Source organism: Lethenteron reissneri, chromosome 42 (genome assembly GCF_015708825.2).
Source record: "Lethenteron reissneri isolate LAM-NWPU_2019-01 chromosome 42, ASM1570882v1, whole genome shotgun sequence".
Lineage (NCBI taxonomy): Eukaryota > Metazoa > Chordata > Hyperoartia > Petromyzontiformes > Petromyzontidae > Lethenteron > Lethenteron reissneri.
The window spans coordinates 6,847,696-6,868,586 of record NC_083820.1 but is presented as its reverse complement, the minus strand read 5'-3'; the positions used below and the strand labels follow the sequence as shown (position 1 = coordinate 6,868,586).

Genomic DNA, 20,891 nt, shown 5'->3' with positions numbered 1-20,891 from the left:
GCCGCCGCTGTAGTAGTAGCTACTACTACACGTGTAGTAGTAGCTACTACTACACGTGTAGTAGTAGCTACGGGCCCCGGTCTTTCAAGGGACCCGCGCTAAATGCTTTCAAGCAATCAATTCCGGTTCAGTGATTCTGCACTTGCTCTATTGCCATAGTACTATACCGCCTTCAACTTTTATGAACGACTGGGTGTTTTAGGTTAGCGATTTGTCGTATTATCTGGCTGTATCGCAAGTGAAAAAATACAATTACTTTACTATGCAAGTTAAAATGTACGTGTTTTTTTTATTTAGGGCCCCTTTGTAACTAATGCTACAGGCCCCGCACTAGTTTAATCCGGCACTGGTCCCAGGCATCCCCCTGCCCCGTCGAACGTCGTCACCGGGAAGACGAAGACGGCCGGCAGGCGTTGGTGTTTCCCAAATCACCTCCTCGTGCACCTTATCGGCCCTTAATAGGTGCTCGCAAACAAGCGCTTGTCGTAACAGGCTGCGTTGGTCACACTCTCCCCTCGCTCTCCCCCCCCGCCTCCCCCCCCACCCCGCTCTCCCCCCCCCCGCTCTCCCCCCCCGCTCTCCCCCCCCCCGCTCTCCTCCGCTCTCTCCCCCCCCGCTCTCCCCCCGCTCTCCCCCCCCGCCTCTCCCCCCACCGCTCATCCCCCCCCCGCTCTCCCCCCCCCCGCGCCCCCCCCCGCTCTCCTCCCCCCCCCGCTCTCACTCCCCCCCCCGCTCTCCCCCCCGCTCTCCCCCCCTGCTCTCCCCCCCCCGCTCTCCCCCCCCGCTTCATCCCCCCCCCGCTCTCCCCCCCCCGCTCATCCCCCCCCGCATCCCCCCGCTCTCCCCCCCCCGCTCTCCCCCCCCCCGCTCTCCCCCCCCCCGCTCTCCCCCCCCCGCTCTCCTCCCGCTCTCCCCCCCCCTCCTCCCCCGCTCATCCCCCCCCCGCTCTCCGCCCCGCTCTCCCCCCCCCGCTCTCCCCCCCCCGCTCTCCCCCCCCCGCTCTCCTCCCCGCTCTCCCTACCTCCCCCCCCCGCTCTCCCCCCTCTCCCCCCCCCGCTCTCCCCCCCCCCCGCTCTCCTCCCGCTCCTTCCCCCCCCGCCTCCCCCCGCTCTCCCCCCCCCCCGCCCTCTCCCCCCCCCGCGCTCCTCCCGCTCTCCCCCCCCCCCCCCGCTCTCCTCCCGCTCTCCCCCCCCCCCGCTCTCCCCCCCCCCGCTCTCTCCCCCCCCCCGCTCTCCTCCCGCTCTCCCCCCCCCCCGCTCTCCTCCCGCTCTCCCCCCACTCTCCCCTCACTCTCACTCACTCTCCCCCCGCCTCTCCTCTGCCTCTCCCCTCACTCTCTCCCCTCACTCTCCCCCCCACTCTCCCCTCACTCTCCCCCCACTGTCCCCCCACTCTCCCCTCACTCTCCCCTCGCTCTCCCCCCACTCTCCCCCCGCTCTCCCCCCACTCTCCCCTCACTCTCCCCTCACTCTCCCCCGCCTCTCCTCTGCCTCTCCCCTCACTCTCCCCTCACTCTCACTCACTCTCCCCTGCCTCTCCCCTGCCTCTCCCTTCACTCTCCCCCGCCTCTCCTCTACCTCTCCCCTCACTCTCCCCTCACTCTCCCCTGCCTCTCCCCTCACTCTCCCCTCGCTCTCCCCTGCCTCTCCCTTCACTCTCCCCTCGCTCTCCCCTGCCTCTCCCTTCACTCTCCCCTAACTCTCGCCTCGTCTGGGCATCGTCAGTTGTCAGTGCTGGGAAAGTGCTCACAGCTGAGAGTGACAAATGAACATTAGTACCTCAACATAGACACATGCCTACCTATATAATGGTTGCCTACCTGAACCGTATTTACCTAACTACATACCATCTACCTACCCATAGCTATCGAATCATTCACTTAACTACCTAATGCCTCTCTACTCACCGCGACCCCACATCACCTCCATACGCACCCACCTAACTGCACAACTGGACACCTGATTACCCACCAACTAATAAATTAATCTACCTGCCTACCTAGGCACGTGGCCATTTCTCGCCTTGTGTTTCTCTTTCATCTCCTAATTCTCCCTACATCTCCCTCTCTCTCGCTGCCTCTCCCAATCTCTCACTGCATCTTTTTATCTTTCTCTCTCTCCTTGTCTTCTCTCTCCCTGCCTCTCCCAACCTCTCACTGCTTCCTTTTCTCTCTCTCCCTGTCTTCTCTCTCCCTGCCTCTCCCAATCTCTCACTGCATCTTTTTTTTGTCTCTCTCTCCCTGTCTTCTCTCTCCCTGCCTCTCCCAATCTCTCACTGCTTCTTTTTCTCTCTCTCCCTGTCTTCTCTCTCCCTGCCTCTCCCGCTCTCGTCTGCTGCAGTGTTGATGTTGGCGCGAGGAGCGCGGCTCGTGTCAAGGGTTCAACACGCGCGGCACGTGGCTTCAAAGAGACGCGCGCTTTCACACACACACACTTACATTAACATACACACTTACATTAACATACACACAGACACACTTACATTAACATACACACAGACACACTTACATTAACATACACACTTACATTAACATACACACAGACACACACAGTTACATTAGCATACACACAGACACAGTGACATTAACATACACACAGACAGAGTTACATGAACATACACACAGACAGAGTTACATTAACATACACACAGACACACGCACTTACATTAGCATACACACAGAGTTACATTAACATGCACACAGACATAGTCACATTAACATACACACAGACACAATTACATTAACATACATACACACAAACACACACAGTTACATTAACATACACACAGACACACGCACTTACATTAACATACACACAGACACAGTTACATTAACATACACACAGACACACACAGTTACATTAACATACACACAGACATACACACAGACACACACTAACATTAACATACACACAGACATACACACAGACACACACAGTTACATTAACATACACACAGACACACACGTTAATAAAGACAAAGATCCCCCGTGTAGCCTTAACACACTGTTGGGACAACTGCTGTTAGCGAGCACCTATAAAGGCCGGCACGGGAACACGAGGGGGTGGGTAGCCAACACCACGCCCGGCCGCCTTTGTCTCCCCAGTGGCGATGTTTACACACCGCACCCGTACCCGTTTCAAGTCTGAGTCGACCGAGAGGAAAGGCTCAAGATCGTGCGCTCACCACTACACTACCGCTCCCTCCCCCCCCCGGCCACAATCACGCAGATTCACACGTTGAGCCAATGGTCTCGTCTCACTCAGAGTACGCGGAGGAAGCTCGCCCTATATACATTGCCCATCGCTTCGTGGTTATTCATGAACCAACATTCTTACGTGCGTCATAGCCGTGTGCATATTTCTAAATTGAAGTCGAATTGAGAACTCATTAACAGACGGCCCGTTTGATCCTCTCCCCACCCCCGCCACCGCCTCGGCCCACCTCCCCTCTAATTTAATGGGATTGAGCATGAGAGGGGACAGCGTTGGGGCACGGTGGGTGGTGGATGGGCGGCGGTTCCCACAAACAATCAACTCCCACTCCCGATGCATCATCACTCCCCCACCACCACCGCCGCCACCGCCGCCGCCTCCACCAAAGACAAATATCCCCCATATAGCCTGAACAGACTGTTGGGGCAAGTGCTGTTATCGAGCACCTATGAATGCGCGAGGGGGTGGGTGGCCAACACCACGCCCGGCCGCCTTTGTCTCCCCAGTGGCGATGATTACACACCGCACCAGGTACTCATTTTAGGCTGAGTCGACCTAGGAGAGACCCTGGACCGGTTCAGATATTCGTCCCTATCCTGACTGCTGTTGGTGGCCGTGAGCGGGAATCGAACTCGGGTCGCCTTGATCGTAGTGCGGGTACTCATTTGAGGCTGAGTCGACCCAGGGGAGGTCCTCCGCTGCCACCACCACCATCACCATAACAACCACTGTCGGTCTATGACCCCCCACCCTCCACCCAGCATCGCGTGTCTTCATTGATAATCTCAGGATAAAGATTTACCCGCTAATAAAATGCTTGACAGAGCTGATCCAAGTAATGGGAATTGCGTTGCTAGGAGACTAGCCACAACCTTCGGGTAAAAATCGCCCAACTTTCTCAACACAAAGACAAAGATCCCCTCCGCCCCATGTAGCCTCAACAGGCTGTTGGGGCAAGTGTTGGAAACGAGCAGCAGCACCCTATCAAGGCCGGGATGGTGCTGGCCAGCGCCGCAATATTTACACACCGCACCAAGTGGTCAATTGAGGCCGAGTCGACCTAGGGGACCCCTAGGACCGGTCCGGAGAGTCGTCACTTGTGACCCATGCATCAGCACACGACTTGAAAATAGATTACCCCCCCCCGTTTACCCTTTTACCCGCACGTCCTGTTCGCACTGTTGTCTACGTATGGTGCGAAAGAAGTTCAATATACTTTTTGGTTCTTTCGGTAAAGTCACGTAAGTATAAAATAAAATAAATTATAAAAGAAGTTCAACATACGCACACACAACAGACTGCTGGGTCGAGGGCTGTTTGCGAGCACCTGTTTGAAGCTGGCGCGGCGCACGAGGGATTGGTGTGGCCTGTAACAGGCGAATCACTCGACCATCGCTGCTTGCAAAATAAATAAAATGACATGGCCCGTACGGGGATCGAACCCGCGACCTTGGCGTTATTAGCACCACACTCTAACCAGCTGAGCTAACCGGCCAGTTCTCTTTGCGAGCACGTGGTGAAGGCTGACAAGGCACATCACGGGGGATGGGTAGCCAACAATCACACCTGGCCGCCTTTGTCTCCCCATTGGTGATAATTGGCTACTATAAATGTCCACGTGATAAGCCACTTCATTTGTGATAGCCAGGTCACTTCTGAAAAAAGCGCTACATAGCTCAGTGGGCCTTTTCTGGTGAAATTAAAATAGTGAGCAGTGAGTGAATACGGGCCTCCCAGAGGCACGTGGCAGCAATCGACATCTCTCAAGGTTTTGCGATGCCATGATCCACGTCATTCCTTTGGTTGTCAACTCGGGTTTGTTCAACCACGGAACCATGTACACATTTTTCTTTTAAGGCTAAGTCGACGTAAGACAGGCCCAGGGACCGGCTCAGATAATCGTCACCCTTGTTGGCCGTGAGCGGTGTTCGAACTTGGTTCGTCGAGTTCGGAGCGCAGTGCGCTAACCGCTGCGCCACCGCTCGCCACCCACTGAGACACACAACGGCATCAAACCGTTCAACGCAATGTGACGGTGACATCGTCACGGCACTTGCGCCAGGCTAGGTTCACATTTTAGGCCGACATAAAGCGACGAAGGCTCGCTGACAAAAAGGTCACGGGACAAATCCAGGTGGGGAGACCTTCATCCAGCAGTGGATAGGGCGTGACTGACCATGGCTGTGGACAGCGGCCACTGTTTTTACTGTTGCTGCTGCTCGCGGTTATTGAGAATGGTTGTGGATGACGGTGGGAAGTGGGTGCTGCTGCTACTAATTCTGTTGATGGCGATGATTGTGATGGACGTTGGCTAATGGTGATGTTGACTGGACAGCGCATGACACTGGAGGTCCATGTGGGTTCTGACATCGCGCAGCTGCACGAAATGCCTGTGCTGCCGTCGATGGTTGCTGCTGTTGATGACTCCGATGCCACGTTGAGTCGCACCTGTGCAGGTGCAGGGCTGAGGGGTAGTCGTGGCCGAGCGGTTAAGGCGATGGACTAGAAATCCATTGGGGTCTCCCCGCGCAGGTTCGAATCCTGCCGACTACGCGAAGTTTATTTTACTTTGTTTTAAATTAACCACACACGATGGACACTCAGAAGCGTGGAGAATGGCACGCTTGGAATTGCACTGAGCGGCAGAGAGACGGACCAGGCATCATTGATTTTTGCACACTGCGTTGGTGTACGGTGCTTTTTATGAAATATTTTGCCGTCGTTTCTTGGATTTTCTGTTTGCACATAGTCACATCGTCACTTTAAGATGTTTTCTGGTTGATGTTTTTGTTTCATGTTTTTGTTTTTTGTTTGTTGCGGTTGCACCCGATTCAAGAACCGAATGGCTCACAGGGCTATACCTAACAAATGCAACTGAACAGTTTGGAGCAGGCGATTCTTTTGGGAAAAGAAATGACGAGTTTATTAAACGCACATTTTGACAACAATGTAGTACAAGTTTACAATATATATACAAAATACGTTTTTTTCTAAACATAAAATACACGGAAGTGTTTTTTAAATCTAACCATAAATCGCCTTAACCGCTCAGCCACGACTACCTTGCACCTGCACAGGTGGAGGCCTTGCCGAGACTCGCGTGGCATCGGAGCCATCAACAGCAGCTGCCACAGCACGGGGAATGCGTGCAGATGTGCAGTGTCAGAGCCCACTGTGGACCTCCACACTGTCACAGTCTACTTGACCTCCACAGTATCAGAGCCCACTGTGGAGCTCCACACTGTCACAGTCGGCTTGACCTCCACAGTGTCAGAGCCCACTGGGCCTCCACTAGTTCAGTCAACATCACCATTCACCAATGTTTATGACAATCATCGCCATCACCACAATTAGCAGCAGCAATTTGCCATCATCAGTCACATCAGTCATTGTCGATCATCGTAAGCAGCGGTAACAACAGTAGCAACAGTAGCCGTAGCCTCTGACCGTAGTCAGTTACGTCCTATCCACTGCTGGATGAAGGTCTCCCCACCTGGGAATGTCCCGTGACCCTTTGCCAGCGAGACTGACTCCATCATTTTACCTCGTCTCAAAGCGCACCTAGCCTGGCACGAGTGTATTGAGTTTTTTTGTAATTGGAAGCGCTCTTGTCTCGTGTTTTCTCTCAGCTTATAAGCGTCACACTCTTCGATCAAGTACCTGATGATTGATGCGTATCGACAAGGTAAGGTCGCGTTAAAATTCAGCTCCAGATAACACATTTTAAATGGCCAAATGTACAAAGAGGGAATATTCGTGCCCAACAATTTTGGTGACCAAAGTCTAAAATGAAAATAAATATATTTTCCGTTACCGTCTTAATCAACAGCAGCAGCGTCATCATGACCAGACGTTATTCACCGTTAGATGAAGGCTGCTGATGCCGTTGCTGCTGCTCAAGCTGCTGATGATAATGATTGATGACAAACCGTGGCTAATGATGATGATGACGGACAATGCACGATGTCGATCGTCATCATCATCACGGTTGGACAGTGCGTGAATTGTCACAGGTGGCGGCCAGGTACGCTCGTGTGAAGTTTCAGGTGCAAGGTAGTCGTGGCCGAGCGGTTAAGGCGATGGACTAGAAATCCATTGGGGTCTCCCCGCGCAGGTTCGAATCCTGCCGACTACGCAATAATTTTGTTCAATTTATTTTCCCTATTTCTTTTCTCAAAGCACGTGCAGAATTGGCAGAGAGACTCGTGATGATGAGTTGAGGAGAGATGACGGCCCTTCGACGACAAGGGTGATGAGACGGCAGCATTCAAAGAGCAAAACTCTCCAGAGAGGACGAACGCTGATGAGAGCGGAGAGTGAGATGATGGTTTGCAACAAACGGTGTCAACCAAACTAGTCCGTTATCCAGCAGTAGAAAGATCACGGATGATGATGTATAAATGGCTCAATCTGGCCTCTCTATGTGCGATACAGAAGGATAATTGCATCAAAACATCGCCTATTAAATATTGTTTTATGCTGTGAAAATGTATGCTGGATAAGCGCCTCCCAAAGCTGTCCGGTTCTCATGCTCTTGTGATGCCACAATTTCATCTCACCCCGACACGCGTCTCGGGCACGTTCTCTGCTTGGGCTGCAATTCCATCAAAAGTCTCATGTGTCAGCCGTCATGATTTCCCATTATGAATGTCTTAAGAATTGACTGCAATCACGTCCATTTGGGAGGCTCTCTAAAAGAAAACAATTATTGCGTAGTCGGCAGGATTCGAACCTGCGCGGGGAGACCCCAATGGATTTCTAGTCCATCGCCTTAACCGCTCGGCCACGACTACCTTGCACCTGCACAGGTGGAGGCCTTGCCGAGACTCGCGTGGCATCGGAGCCATCGACAGCAGCAGCCACAGCACGGGGAATGCGTGCAGCTGTGCAGTGTCAGAGCCCACTGTGGACCTCCACACTGTCACAGTCTACTTGACCTCCACAGTATCAGAGCCCACTGTGGACCTCCACACTGTCACAGTCTACTTGACCTCCACAGTGTTGGAGCCCGCTGGACCTTCACAGTGTTGATGCAATTAGGAAGCATGATGATTGTGGTGATCATCATCAGCCATTGTCTATCATCATAATCATCATCAACCTTTGTCCCTCATTAATCACCACAACCACCACCATCGGGAGGACTAGCAATAGTATCACCAGACATTTTTTCCCTCATTTCATGATTATCTTCATCAGTTGCAGCACTCGCCAATGTACATCTTCATCATCCATTATCCATTGTCCATTATGATCATCAGTCACCTCGTTCATATTTACTATCGCCAAGTTTGATTAACTTCTCAATCCTCATCATCCTCATCCGTCATCAACATCATTAGCATTATCATCAACAGCAACCATTATATTTTAACGGCACGATGAATGCTGCTGATGCCGTTGCTACTGAAGCTGATTATGATAATGGTTAACAACAGATCGTGGCTATTGATGATGACGGACAATGCACGATGACAATCGACATCAATGAGGATAGACAGTACGCGAATTGTCACAGGTGTGTGGTCAGCTACGCATGGGTGCAGGTGCAAGGTAGTCTTGGCCGAGCGGTTAAGGCGATGGACTAGAAATCCATTGGTGCCTCCCCGCGCAGGTTCGAATCCTGCCGACTACGCAATAATTTTGTTTTATTTATTTTCCCTTTTTCTTTTCTGAAAGCACGTGCAGAATTGGCAGAGAGACTCGTGAAGATGAGATGAGCAGAGATGACGGACGATGGACGAGACGGGTGATGAGAGGGCAGCATAGAAGGAGCAAAACTCTTCAGAGAGGCGACGGCTGATGAGAGCGGAGAGTGAGATGATGGTCTGCAACAAACGGTGTCAACCGAACTAGTCCGTTATCCGGCAGTAGATAGATCACGGATGATGATGTATAAATGGCTCAATCCGCCTTTCTGGTCTCTCTTTGTGCTAAACAAAAGGATCAGTGCATCAAACTTCGCCTATTAAATATTGTTTTATGCTGTGAAAATGTCTGCTGGAAAAGCGCCTCCCAAAGCTGTCGCCCGTCCTAATTGTCTTGTGATGCCACAATTTCATCTCACCCCCGACACGCGTCTCGGGCACGTTCTCTGCTTGGGCTGGAATTCCATCAAGAGTCTCATCCGTCAGCCGTCATGATTTCCCATCATAAATCTCTTAAGAATTGACTGCAATCATGTCCATTTGGGTGGCTCTCTAAAAAAAAAGACTTATTGCGTAGTCGGCAGGATTCGAACCTGCGCGGGGAAACCCCAATGGATTTCTAGTCCATCGCCTTAACCGCTCGGCCACGACTACCTTGAACCTGCACAGGTGGAGGCCTTGCCGAGACTCACGTGGCATCGGAGCCATCAACAGCAGCTGCCACAGCACGGGGAATGCGTGCAGCTGTGCAGCGTCAGAGCCCACTGTGGACCTCCACACTGTCACAGTCTACTTGACCTCCACAGTGTCAGAGCCCACTGGACCTCCACAGTGTTGATGCACTTAAGAAGCATGATGATTGTGGTGATTGCCATCAGCCATTTTGTATAATTATCATCATCAACCTTTGTATCTCATTAATCACCACCACCACCAGGAGCAGCATCACCAGACATTTAATAATTGTCTTCACTCTCATGCTCATATGTCCTTTGGATTGCACCTCTAATGTTACTAATCTCTCATGAACACTGCTGTTGTGCGCATATGCGGGCATGATACTCTTATGCGGCGACGGAAGCTCATTCATGCTAATCCCCCTCCCTAATCTCAATCCTCATCATCCGTTATCCGTCTTCAACATCATCAGCATTATCATCAACAGCAACCGTTGTCTTTTCACTGCGCGATGGAGGCTGCTGATGCCGTTGCTACTGAAGCTGATTATGATAATGATTGACAACAGAACGTGGCTATTGATAATGACGGACAGTGCAGGATGACGATCGTCATCATCATCACGGATGGAAAGGGCGGGAATTGTCACAGGTGTGCGGTCAGTTACGCCCATGTGAAGTTGCAGGTGCAAGGTAGTCGTGGCCGAGCGGTTAAGGCGATGGACTAGAAATCCATTGGGGTCTGCCCGCGCAGGTTCGAGTCCTGCCGACTACGCAATGATTTTGTTCGGTTAATTTCCCCTTTTTCTGTACTGAAAGGACGTGCAGAATTTGCAGAGAGACTCGTGTTAATGAGATGAGGAGACATGACGGCCCATGAACGAGAAGGGTGATTAGAGGGCAGCATAAAAAGGAACGACACTGCTGAGAGGACGACCACTGATGAGAGTGGAGAGTGAGATGATGGTTTGCAACAGACGGTGTCAACCGAACTCGTCCGTTATCCAGCAGTAGATAAATCACGGATGATGATGTATAAATGACTCAATCCGCCTATCTGGTCTCTCTTTGTGCTTAACAAAAGGATCATTGCATCAAACGTCGCCTATTAAATATTGTTTTATGCTGTGAAAATGTCTGCTGGATAAGCGCCATCCCAAAACTGTCGTCCGTTCTCATGCTCTTGTGATGCCACAATTTCATCTCACTCCGACACGCGTCTCGGTCACGTTCTCTGCTTGGGCTGGAATTCCATCAAGAGTCTCATGCGTCAGCCGTCCTGATTTCCCATCAAAAATCTCTTAACAATTGACTGCAATCACGTCCATTTGGGTGACTCTCCGCTAATTTACATGATTTGTTGCAGACCATCATCTCACTCTCCGCTCTCATCAGCGGTCGCCTCTCTGGAGAGTTTTGCTCCTTCTATGCTGCCCTCTCATTACCCGTCTCGTCCATCGTCCGTCATCTCTGCTCATCTCATCATCATGAGTCTCTCTGCAAATTCTGCACGTGCTTTTAAAAAAAAAGGGAAAATAAATAGAACAAAATTATTGCGTAGTCGGCAGGATTCGAACCTGCGCGGGGAGACCCCAATGGATTTCTAGTCCATCGCCTTAACCGCTCGGCCACGACTACCTTGCACCTACCACTTCACATGTGCGTAGCTGACCACACACCTGTGAATTAATTCGGGCACTTTACATCCTCGTTGATGTCGATCGTCATCGTGCATTGTCCGTCATCATCAATAGCCACGGTCTGTTATCAATCATTATCATAATCAGCTTCAGTAGCAACGGCATCAGCAGCATTCATCGTGCCGTTAAAATATAATGGTTGCTGTTGATGAATATGCTAACGATGTTGATGTCTGATGAAGATGATGAGGATTGAGAAGTCCATCAAACGTTAGCGATATTAAATATGATCGAGGTGACTGATGACCATAATGGACAATGGATGATGAAGATGTACATGGGCGACTGCTGCAACTGATGAAGATAATCATGAAATGATAAAAACATGGCTGGTGCTACTGTTGCTAGTCCGCCCGATGGTGGTGGTGATTAATGAGGGACAAAGGTTGATGATGATTATTATGATAGACAATGGCTGATGGCGATCACCACAATCATCAAGCTTCCTCAGTGCATCAACACTGTGGAGGTCCAGTGGGCTCTGACACTGTGGAGGTCAAGTAGACTGTGACAGTGTGGAGGTGCACAGTGGCCTCTGACACTGCACAGCTGCACGCATTCCCCGTGCTGTGGCTGCTGCTGTTGATGGCTCCGATGCCACGCGAGTCTCGGCAAGGCCTCCACCTGTGCAGGAGCAAGGTAGTCGTGGCCGAGCGGTTAAGGCGATGGACTAGAAATCCATTGGGGTCTCCCCGCGCAGGTTCGAATCCTGCCGACTACGCAAACAGTGTTTTCCGTACCTCGAACGTTTTTTGTCTACACGTAAATTAGCGGAGAGCCACCCAAATGGACGTGATTGCAGTCATTTGTTAAGAGATTTATGATGGGAAATCATGACGGCTGACGGATGAGACTCTTGATGACAATTCCAGCCCAAGCAGAGAACGTGTCCGAGACGCGTGTCGGGGTGAGATGAAATTGTGGCATCACAAGAGCATGAGGACGGACAGCTTTTGGAGGCGCTTATCCAGCAGACATTTTCACTGCATTAAACAATATTTAAGAGGCGACGTTTGATGCAATGATCCTTCTGCATCGCACATAGAGAGGGCAGATTGAGCCATTTATACATCATCTTCCGTGATCTTTCTACTGCTGGATAACGGACTAGATTGGTTGTCACCGTCCGTTGCAAACCATCATCTCACTCTCCGCTTGCCACTCAGGGGAGTTTTGCTCCTTGTACGCTGTCATCTCATCACCCTTGTCGTCCATGGGCCGTCATTCCTCCTCATCTCATCATCACGAGTCTCTCTGAAAATTCTGCACGTGCTTTCAGAAAATAAAAAGGGAAAATAAATGGAACAAAATATTTGCGTAGTCGGCAGGATTCGAACCTGCGCGGGGAGACCCCAATGGATTTCTAGTCCATCGCCTTAACCGCTCGGCCACGACTACCTTGCACCTGCACAGGTGGAGGCCTTGCCGAGACTCGCGTGGCATCGAAGCCATCAACAGCAGCTGCCACTGCACGGGGAATGAGTGCAGCTGTGCAGTGTCAGAGCCCGCTGGACCTTCACAGTGTTGATGCACTGAGGAAGTATGATGATTGTGGTGATCGCCATCAGCCATTGTCTATCATCATAATTATCATCATCATCATCCTATGGCTATCATTCACCAGCACCATCAGCAGGAGTGGGTTAGTGAGTGACTGAGCTAGCCAGTGAGTGGGAGAGTGAGCGAGCGAGTGGGGAGGGAGTGAGTGAGTGAGTGAGCGGGGGGAGTGATTGAGTGTGTGAGCGAGCGAGCGAGTGGGGGAGGGGTGTATGGAGGGAGAGTGACTGTTCCCATCAAAGGCATCGGAGCGCTCCGTGCAGTCGGAACTCAAAAATTGACATTTCCTGCAATTCCGAGCACCCCCGTCCGCCCACCCCTCCCCCCACCTCCCAACCCAAACCCTTACAGTCCCCCCCATCCCATCCCACACTTCTCCTGCCCCCCCCCCCCATTCCTCCCCCGTAGAGCTCCAACCAAACCGACCTGGAGTTGAACCCAAACCCCCAACTTTGTGCAGCTCAGCTTCATATAACCCTGCCGACAGATCTCACACGCGCGCCATGCCCCACCACACAGCGCTCACACCCCCCACCACCACCCACCGTCTCACTCTACACCTGAGGATCGAACCCCGGCCTCTGCAACACGCAGCCTTACAGACTGCTGGGGCAAGTCCTGTTAGCGAGCACGAGATTTTGCAATGTACGTATGTATAACTTCTTTCGCGGCGTACGTAACCAACCGCGCTAATCGGAGTGTTCGGGGACAATCGACAACAAGCTAAACACAAAAGAAAGCATTTATAAAGAAATGAGTTTCCAATATAGATTTAAAAGTGCTGATCAAAAGTGGCTTCCTAACATGGGAAGAGCGTTCCAGACGGCCGCAGAAAGGGCGCGATGCAGATTGGTGCGGCCAGACCCACCCCTCCGCCGCATCTCTTTCTACAGCAGTGATGTTTACATAAAGCGCCAGGCACTCATTTCAGGTTAAGCAGACCTAGGGGGGAGTCCCAGAAGCGTTTCAGATATTATCCATGGGCCGGGAATCAAGGTTTGTAAGCGTATAACGCTAACCATTGCGCCACCGTTCCCTCTCCCTCTCTCAAAGACAAAGATCGCGTTTATTATAGCCTTAACAGATTGTTGTGGCAAGTGATGTTAGGGACTCCCTATAAAAGCCAACTCTGTTTTGATCTCTCTCTCTCTCTCAGACGCACCTCATTCATTCATTCGGGCAAGCGTGTGCTTGGGGCTACTTCGGAACGCACGGAATCACGGGATAAGTGACACCCGTTTGGTTGCGTATCATTTATGTTACCGCGAATTACACAACAACCACACTCGCCACATGCTTCACAAGCGCTGCCTTCTCGCGGAAATGAATGCGGCGATCTAAATACATTCACTCGCCGTTGTCTCACCACAGAAGTAAAATAAACAAACGTGGTCGATATTATCCAGCCGCTTTTGATTCATAATTCGTTTTTTTTGGGGGGGGGGGCGGTTAGATCGTGTAGGTGTAACGTGTCAATTGTTTTTTTTTTAACTAAAACCCTCCACCACGCGACAGAGCCAATCAAATCAAGTTGCCACGTGGGCAACACGAAAACCACGTGGCCTTCAGAGGAAAACTTTATAATCGGCGTCGTTTCGGGCAATGAACCTTCGTCATAGTCCATGACACAATGTGTGATCTTGAAGGTCGTGTGTGTGATCTTGAAGGTCGTGTGTGTGAGTGAGTGACTGGTCCACTGGCGCAGCAGGGCCATGGACTCTGCCTTGTGAAAGACCCAAAGCAAAATATCCCTGGGGGGGGGGGGGGGGTTGATCTCCCGAGAAGCTGCTCGTGGTCCACCCAAAGCCGCATCCACTGCACAAGCCGTGGCAGCAGATGCGGATGATGCCCGATGCACAAAATGGGAACATGAAAATCTCTCCAGCGGTGTGCGACCGCGGTCATCCAGAACAGAGACCGGTGCACGACGTCCAACGACACGATTCTGAAAACTCCAGATCCACCGGATTTTATTCGTACCCCCCCTCCTCCTCCATCCAACGTAGCGAGTGTTATTTATTTATTTAAGGCCTTTTCACACACACACACGAACACCAGAGACATCTGTGATTAATTTCCATGTTGGAGTTTGAACTCAGACGTCAACTGGAAACACGCAGAGAGAGAGGGAGCGTGCGGGGGGGGGGGGGCTGGGGAGAGACACGTGTTGTGTGAAGAGGGACTGTGCACGCAGAGCGATGTGCATTGTCGGAGTTCGTAAAGGCGATTGGGCGTGTGCAGGCTGACGTGTGCATGCGATTGCCCGTACACGATTGTGCTGTGAGGAAGGGTCATTGCCCGGAACGTCACCGGTTTTTTTTTTTCAAAATATATATTTAGCATCGTTTGCCGTTGTCGAACTATGGAGTTCATTGTTAATTGTGTTTGTGCACCGCTGTCAACACAGCAGCAGCATCGTTAACTAAATTCATAGATAATTGTGACGTGATCGATACGAATAGAGGATTATGTTTCTCGATATGAGTTAGTATGGGAGACTGTGCATAGGGTAAAGTGAACGGAAGAATGTGGAATATATCGGGTTTTGTATAGAGGGAAATGCATTAATTACATGGACGCGTACAGATGGATGCGTATCTATGGTATATATGATGCATATGCAGTGTTGTGATGTCTATTCGGTTTTTATAATCATTGCAAACAACGTATCAACAACGTCGCCTAAACGAGAACGTTTCCAATCATTGCATATTACCCGCTATGACAAGTGGATCGGAAACGTGGACATTGACAAAGAGGATGGAACAAAACATCTGGAAAGGGCGCAGAGAGACAGGGAGGGAGGAAGAGAGAGAGATGGATCGGTGGATGCTTGGAATTACAGAGAAGGAGGAGAAGGACAAGCACGCGAAGTAGAGAACACTCCGCGATGCTGGAGACATCGATTGCTACAAATGGAACGTGGCCATTTGTCAAGAGCAGTGATAGAGCAGCAGCAGCAGCCAAAGGCATGGCACGCGCTGCGAGAGAACGTCCGGGGTGGGTGGAGAGATGGAGCGATGGAATTATCAGAATTAGAATATGTATTTTTGCTGGAGGAATCCGATGAGCTCTAAAGCTCTTTTTCACAGAAGCCCGTCGTATGCTGTTGCATCGCCAGATCGTGAGATACGATGGCTAGGGCTAGGGTAAAGCCTCCATCCAGCAGTGAATAGACCGTAGCTGATATTGATGATGCTGCTTATAGGGCCGTGTATATAAGCAGCATCGTCATTGGGGTGCCGCGGTAGTGAGATGTTAACGACCTCGCCTGGTATGCAGGAGTTCGTGGGTTCGATTCCTGACGCCTGCTGTATAGTTGCGTGTCTCTCTCCTCGTGGTCGCGTAGATTTTTCCTCTTCGCATTTTGAATCTACATTTGTTTGGAGTATTTGGCAACTATTAATGTCCACGTGATAAGCCACTTCATTTGTGATAGCCAGGTCGCTTCTGAAAAAAAAGTTCCGTAGCTCAGTGGGCCGTACCCGGTGAAATATAAAAAAATTTATAATTTAGTTTATACGAAATTTCTGGCAGCGCGAAACAACAAGGACAACCTTGGGCCACATATGTAAGGGCGTCGAAATGTTACAAATCTCGCGACGTTAGCACCGAATCGCCAACCACAACTGCACGTCTGACAACAACTCCGCGCAGACTATTTTCCCATGAACTCATGTCTGGCTAGTTGAGAAAAGTGACATTTGGTAAGAATTAATTCGCGGTAATCCAAAAAAAAAAACTGGGCAAAGTTTAAGCGCTCGCACAAAAAAAAGGAAGATGAGAGCGATGGGGGGAGAGGAGGGAGAGAGAGAGAGAAATAAAATAATAACAAAAAAAGAAGCTACCTCCCCACCACCCCCCAGGGATGGAGATTGGCAGGAATGTCCTCTCCTCGGAGTGATGATGTCGTGCTCCAACACGCAGCGATATTTAAAACAAGGGACCATAAAACGCGAAAGAGAGAAGAAACCCAGAACAGATTTAGAACAGATTTTGGAGTAGGGGAGGGGGGTTGGAAGCGGTGGCTATGACTGACCCAGGGTGAGGAAGAAACACGGGAATTAGATAGAGGAGGAGTGGATGAAGAGGATATGTGGCGGTGGTGGGTGAGAGATGATGTGTTACGTTGTTGTTGGTGGTGGTGGTGGTTGTGCTAGGTGCGAGTAGTGGTGGTGGTAGTGGTTGGTGCGAGTGGATGTGATGAGTTGATGTGATGAATATGGTGAGCGGTGGTGGTAGGTTTGAGCGGATGTGCGAAGTAGTGACTATGGTGGTGGTGGTGTTGCTGGTGATGAGTCGTGGATGTGGTCGACTCATCCTCATATGTAGACATCACCACTGGGGAGACAAATGCCCTAGCAGTACGTTAAAGCTGCACGGGGAATCTTTGTCTTTGTGATGAATCGTGGTGGTGGTAGCGGTGGAGAGGTGTGAAAGCAGGAGGCGGTGATGTGGGAGGAGATGGCTTCTGATTACAAGTACGGGTGTGCTTTGATTGATTGTGTTTCTACATCCTAGAATTCCTCTGTGGTGTGTGAAATTCGGCTCTGTTCATTCCATGCACTTCCAGGCGTATTTGACGACCCTGATGTCTGACGGTACTGTTGCTCCGGCTGCTGGTGATTAATGAGAGACAATAGCTGAAGAGGGACGCCACAATCGTACTTTGTCAGTGCATCAACACTCTGGACGTTCGGTGGACACTGCACAGCTGCACGCGTTCCCTGTGCTGTGCCTGTTGATGGCTCCGATGCCACGTGACTCACGGCAAGGCCTAGGCAGGTACACGCGCAAGGTAGTCGTGGCCGAGCGGTTAAGGCGATGGACTTGAAATCCATTGGGGTCATGCCCGCGCAGGTTCGAATCCTGCCGACTACGCGGGTAATTTTTTAAACTTTTAAAATGAATAAAGCACACTTGCACCGACGTCCACGAAGCGACATAGAGAAAAGCATCGTTAAGAACACGCATCAGGGAGAACCAACACAAATCGGAGACATCGTATTCACAATAAAAAACTGGTTTTGACAGGACGCATCTCCAGACGGGATCTTGGCCGGTGAGTGACACTGGTGACGAAATGTGCGATCCAGAAGGGCCATTGCTTGAACCGTCGCCTACTATACACGGTCTTCGCTTTCCCCTTTCGAAGGCTATAACGGTACCATCGACGAATGCGTTTCAATTTAAGTTTCGAATTGTTCTTGGTGACGGAATGGCAGGCGAAGGAGGGAGATAGCCTCGCGATGGAACGACCGCCGCGGAGATGGAGCGGGCGGAATCAGCTCACGGCGCATGAGTGAGACGAGCGGTTAGCAGCACCGCACCGGGGGGGAGGAGGATGGGGAAGTCGTGGGGTTTCCCCCATCTAGCAGTGGATAGACAATGACGGATGCCCCTGATAATCCACACACACGTGTGTGTATGTGGATCATGTTTTATGGAGTGAGGTAAGGCGGAGTGGTGGTGGTGGTGGGGGGGGATTGAATGGTGGCGGGGGAGATGGGGGAGATGCGGGGCATGAGTGGTGGTGGGCCGGGGGGTATCCGATGGTAAAGCGTCTGCTTTTGTCCGCGTTCGATGCGGCGCTGGAAACATCTTCCAGCAACGAGTGGGAAGGGGATGTTGCATGGGGAGTGGAGTGTTATGGGATGAGGCTTGGTGGGGGCGACGGTGGGGATGGGGGGGCAGCGTCGGAGATTTTAGTTGGGGGAGGAAGGGGAGGATGGGGGGACGAGGTGGGGGTGGAGGAGGGCTGCTTGCTGGTGTTCCTGAGATCCGCCGCCTCTGTGATCTCGTGCCGGGAAGTCCGTCAGCCACTGTTTGAGTTGAGGAGGCCTGAGACTTGGGAAGGAGCCACCCCTCCTTCTCTCTGTTTTTCTAAAGCTCCGCTGCCCAAGCGTTTGTGTTTTATTAATCAGCTTGAAGTTTAATTGCCAGCGTGTGTCCTTGCGTGCGTGCACACACACACACACGTGTGTTCATAGCAGACGTGTGTGTGCACACGTGTGTGCTATGAACACACGTTTGTATGTGTGTGCTTGCGTTCACACACGCACGTGTGTGCTATGAACCCACGTGTACATGATTCTAGATTTGAAGCTTTCGTGACTGAAAAGATTCATACTCTTAGGTTTTTTTCGGTAAAGTCACGGAGGTAAAAAATAGAAATAAAATAAAAATAAATTGCTTTATTTTCATTTATTATTATTTTATTTCTATTTTTATTTTTTACCTACGTGACTTTTTACCGATAAAAACCTAAGAGGACGTGTGCATGTATTCGTGCACATGAATTAATGTATGAATGCATGTATGCGTGTGGGTGCTCGCTAACGGCACTTGCCCCAACAGTAGATTTAGGCTATACGGGGGATCTTTGTCTTCGTGAGTACGTAACATGTTGGTTCGGTTCGCCACGGCCCACATCACTGGCGAATACATGAATTAGTCGTGAGCGTCCCCTTAGGTCGACTCAGCCTCAAATTAGTTACCTCGTACGTTGTGTAAACATTGGGACGAGGGAGACAAAGGGCGGGGTATTGGCCACCTCGTGAGTTCACCGACAGCACCCGTCCCAACAATCAGTTAAAAAGAAATACGGATGATCTTTGTACGCGTCTATTCACAATCACTTATTGTAGAAAATAGCCCAGGCTTCTCTGTCACTGCACTGGGAAAGGCCCTGGGCAGTGATCGTTCAAACTCAGTTTGCCGTGCGCGCTGCGGAGAAGTTTTTGGAGCCTCAAGTCGGTTTCGGAATTGGCCGGTCCTGTGCACGGACCGCCTTGATTCTCTGCGCGTCTGCTCGCCGCTGATTTTAGTCTTGGGTGGGAATCGAACTTCGGTGGGGCGCAGTGCACAACTTCGCTGCCACCACCCTTACCGACAAAATAATAAGGCTGGTACGGGGATCGAACCCGCAAACTCGTGGCGTTTATGAGCACCACGCTCTATCCAGCTGAGCTAACCGGCCAGGCACAAAGATCCCCTACATAGCCTTTAGTAGGCGAGGGGAAAGTGCTGTTTGCGAGCACGTGGTGAAGGCCGACACAGCACATGACGGGGGGGGTGGCCAACAACCACACCCGGCCGCCTTTGTCTCCCCACTGGTGATATTTACACACGGAAACCATCGACACGTTTTTTTTGGAGGCTGAGTGTACGTAAGACAGGCCCAGCGACCGGCTCAGACGATCGTCACCGTTGTTGGCCGTGAGCGGTGTTCGAACTTGGTTCGCCGAGTTTGGAGCGCAGTGTGCTAACCGCTGCGCCACCGCTCGCCACCCACAGAGAGACATAGCGGCATCAAGCCGTTCAGTGTAAATGTGGCGGTGACATCGTCACGGCACTTGCGCCAGGCTAGGTTCACACAGTGACGGATTAAGCTAGTGCGGGGCCTGGAGCATATGTTATAAATGGACTCTAAATAAGTTAAAAACACGTAAATATTAAACCACAAATTTTTTACTTGCATAGTAAAGTAATTTTATTTTTTTATTTGCTATACAGCCAGATAATACGACAAATCGCTAACCTTAAACACTCAGTCATTTATAAAAGTTGAAGGCGGTATAGTACTATAGTAATAAAGCAAGTGCAGAATCACTGAACCGGAATTGATAGCTTTAAAGCATTTAGCGCGGGGCCCTTGAAAGTGAGAGGCCTGTAGCTACTACATATGTAGTAGCTACTTTTGCTACTGGGATAATCCGGCACTGCATTGTCTCTGTGCCATTGTTTCACAGGTCCCCAGCTACTCGTTTCAGTGTTTGAACAGACGAGTGTGTGTTAGTGCGTGCCTGTGTACAGCGTGTGTGTGTATAACTACTGTATAAAAATTTTGTGTGTGCTTATGTGGCTATGTAGAGTACGTGTGTGTGTAGGTCGACTCGGTCTCAAATGAGTACCTGGCGCGGTGTGTAAACATCACCAATGGGGAGACAAAGGGAGCCGGGCGTGGTTTTATCCACCCACCCTCGTAGAGGTGCGTGTGTCCGTGGCCAGGTGCTCGCTAACAGCACTTGTCCCCATAATACAGCTTTTTGGGGGGGGGGGTTAGATCGCGTAAATATAGATTGTGTCGTTCAAACC

At 51.0% G+C, this 20,891-nt stretch overlaps 11 non-coding genes across 11 annotated transcripts; 6 read left to right on the top strand and 5 right to left on the bottom strand.

Moving 5' to 3' along the window:
• Positions 1-4,633: 4,633 nt before the first annotated feature.
• Positions 4,634-4,707, bottom strand: TRNAI-AAU (transfer RNA isoleucine (anticodon AAU)). The gene has a single exon. It is a non-coding gene; the product is annotated as a tRNA-Ile (tRNA).
• Positions 4,708-5,683: 976 nt separating this feature from the next.
• TRNAS-AGA (transfer RNA serine (anticodon AGA)) lies at positions 5,684-5,765 on the top strand. Its single transcript has one exon. It is a non-coding gene; the product is annotated as a tRNA-Ser (tRNA).
• Positions 5,766-7,265: 1,500 nt separating this feature from the next.
• Positions 7,266-7,347, top strand: TRNAS-AGA (transfer RNA serine (anticodon AGA)). Its single transcript has one exon. It is a non-coding gene; the product is annotated as a tRNA-Ser (tRNA).
• Positions 7,348-7,923: 576 nt separating this feature from the next.
• TRNAS-AGA (transfer RNA serine (anticodon AGA)) lies at positions 7,924-8,005 on the bottom strand. The gene has a single exon. It is a non-coding gene; the product is annotated as a tRNA-Ser (tRNA).
• A 760-nt stretch (positions 8,006-8,765) lies between these two features.
• On the top strand, positions 8,766-8,847 carry TRNAS-AGA (transfer RNA serine (anticodon AGA)). The gene has a single exon. It is a non-coding gene; the product is annotated as a tRNA-Ser (tRNA).
• Positions 8,848-9,432: 585 nt separating this feature from the next.
• Positions 9,433-9,514, bottom strand: TRNAS-AGA (transfer RNA serine (anticodon AGA)). Its single transcript has one exon. It is a non-coding gene; the product is annotated as a tRNA-Ser (tRNA).
• A 716-nt stretch (positions 9,515-10,230) lies between these two features.
• On the top strand, positions 10,231-10,312 carry TRNAS-AGA (transfer RNA serine (anticodon AGA)). The gene has a single exon. It is a non-coding gene; the product is annotated as a tRNA-Ser (tRNA).
• A 781-nt stretch (positions 10,313-11,093) lies between these two features.
• TRNAS-AGA (transfer RNA serine (anticodon AGA)) lies at positions 11,094-11,175 on the bottom strand. Its single transcript has one exon. It is a non-coding gene; the product is annotated as a tRNA-Ser (tRNA).
• A 701-nt stretch (positions 11,176-11,876) lies between these two features.
• On the top strand, positions 11,877-11,958 carry TRNAS-AGA (transfer RNA serine (anticodon AGA)). Its single transcript has one exon. It is a non-coding gene; the product is annotated as a tRNA-Ser (tRNA).
• Positions 11,959-12,553: 595 nt separating this feature from the next.
• On the bottom strand, positions 12,554-12,635 carry TRNAS-AGA (transfer RNA serine (anticodon AGA)). Its single transcript has one exon. It is a non-coding gene; the product is annotated as a tRNA-Ser (tRNA).
• Positions 12,636-17,592: 4,957 nt separating this feature from the next.
• On the top strand, positions 17,593-17,675 carry TRNAS-UGA (transfer RNA serine (anticodon UGA)). The gene has a single exon. It is a non-coding gene; the product is annotated as a tRNA-Ser (tRNA).
• The last annotated feature ends 3,216 nt before the right edge of the window (positions 17,676-20,891 follow it).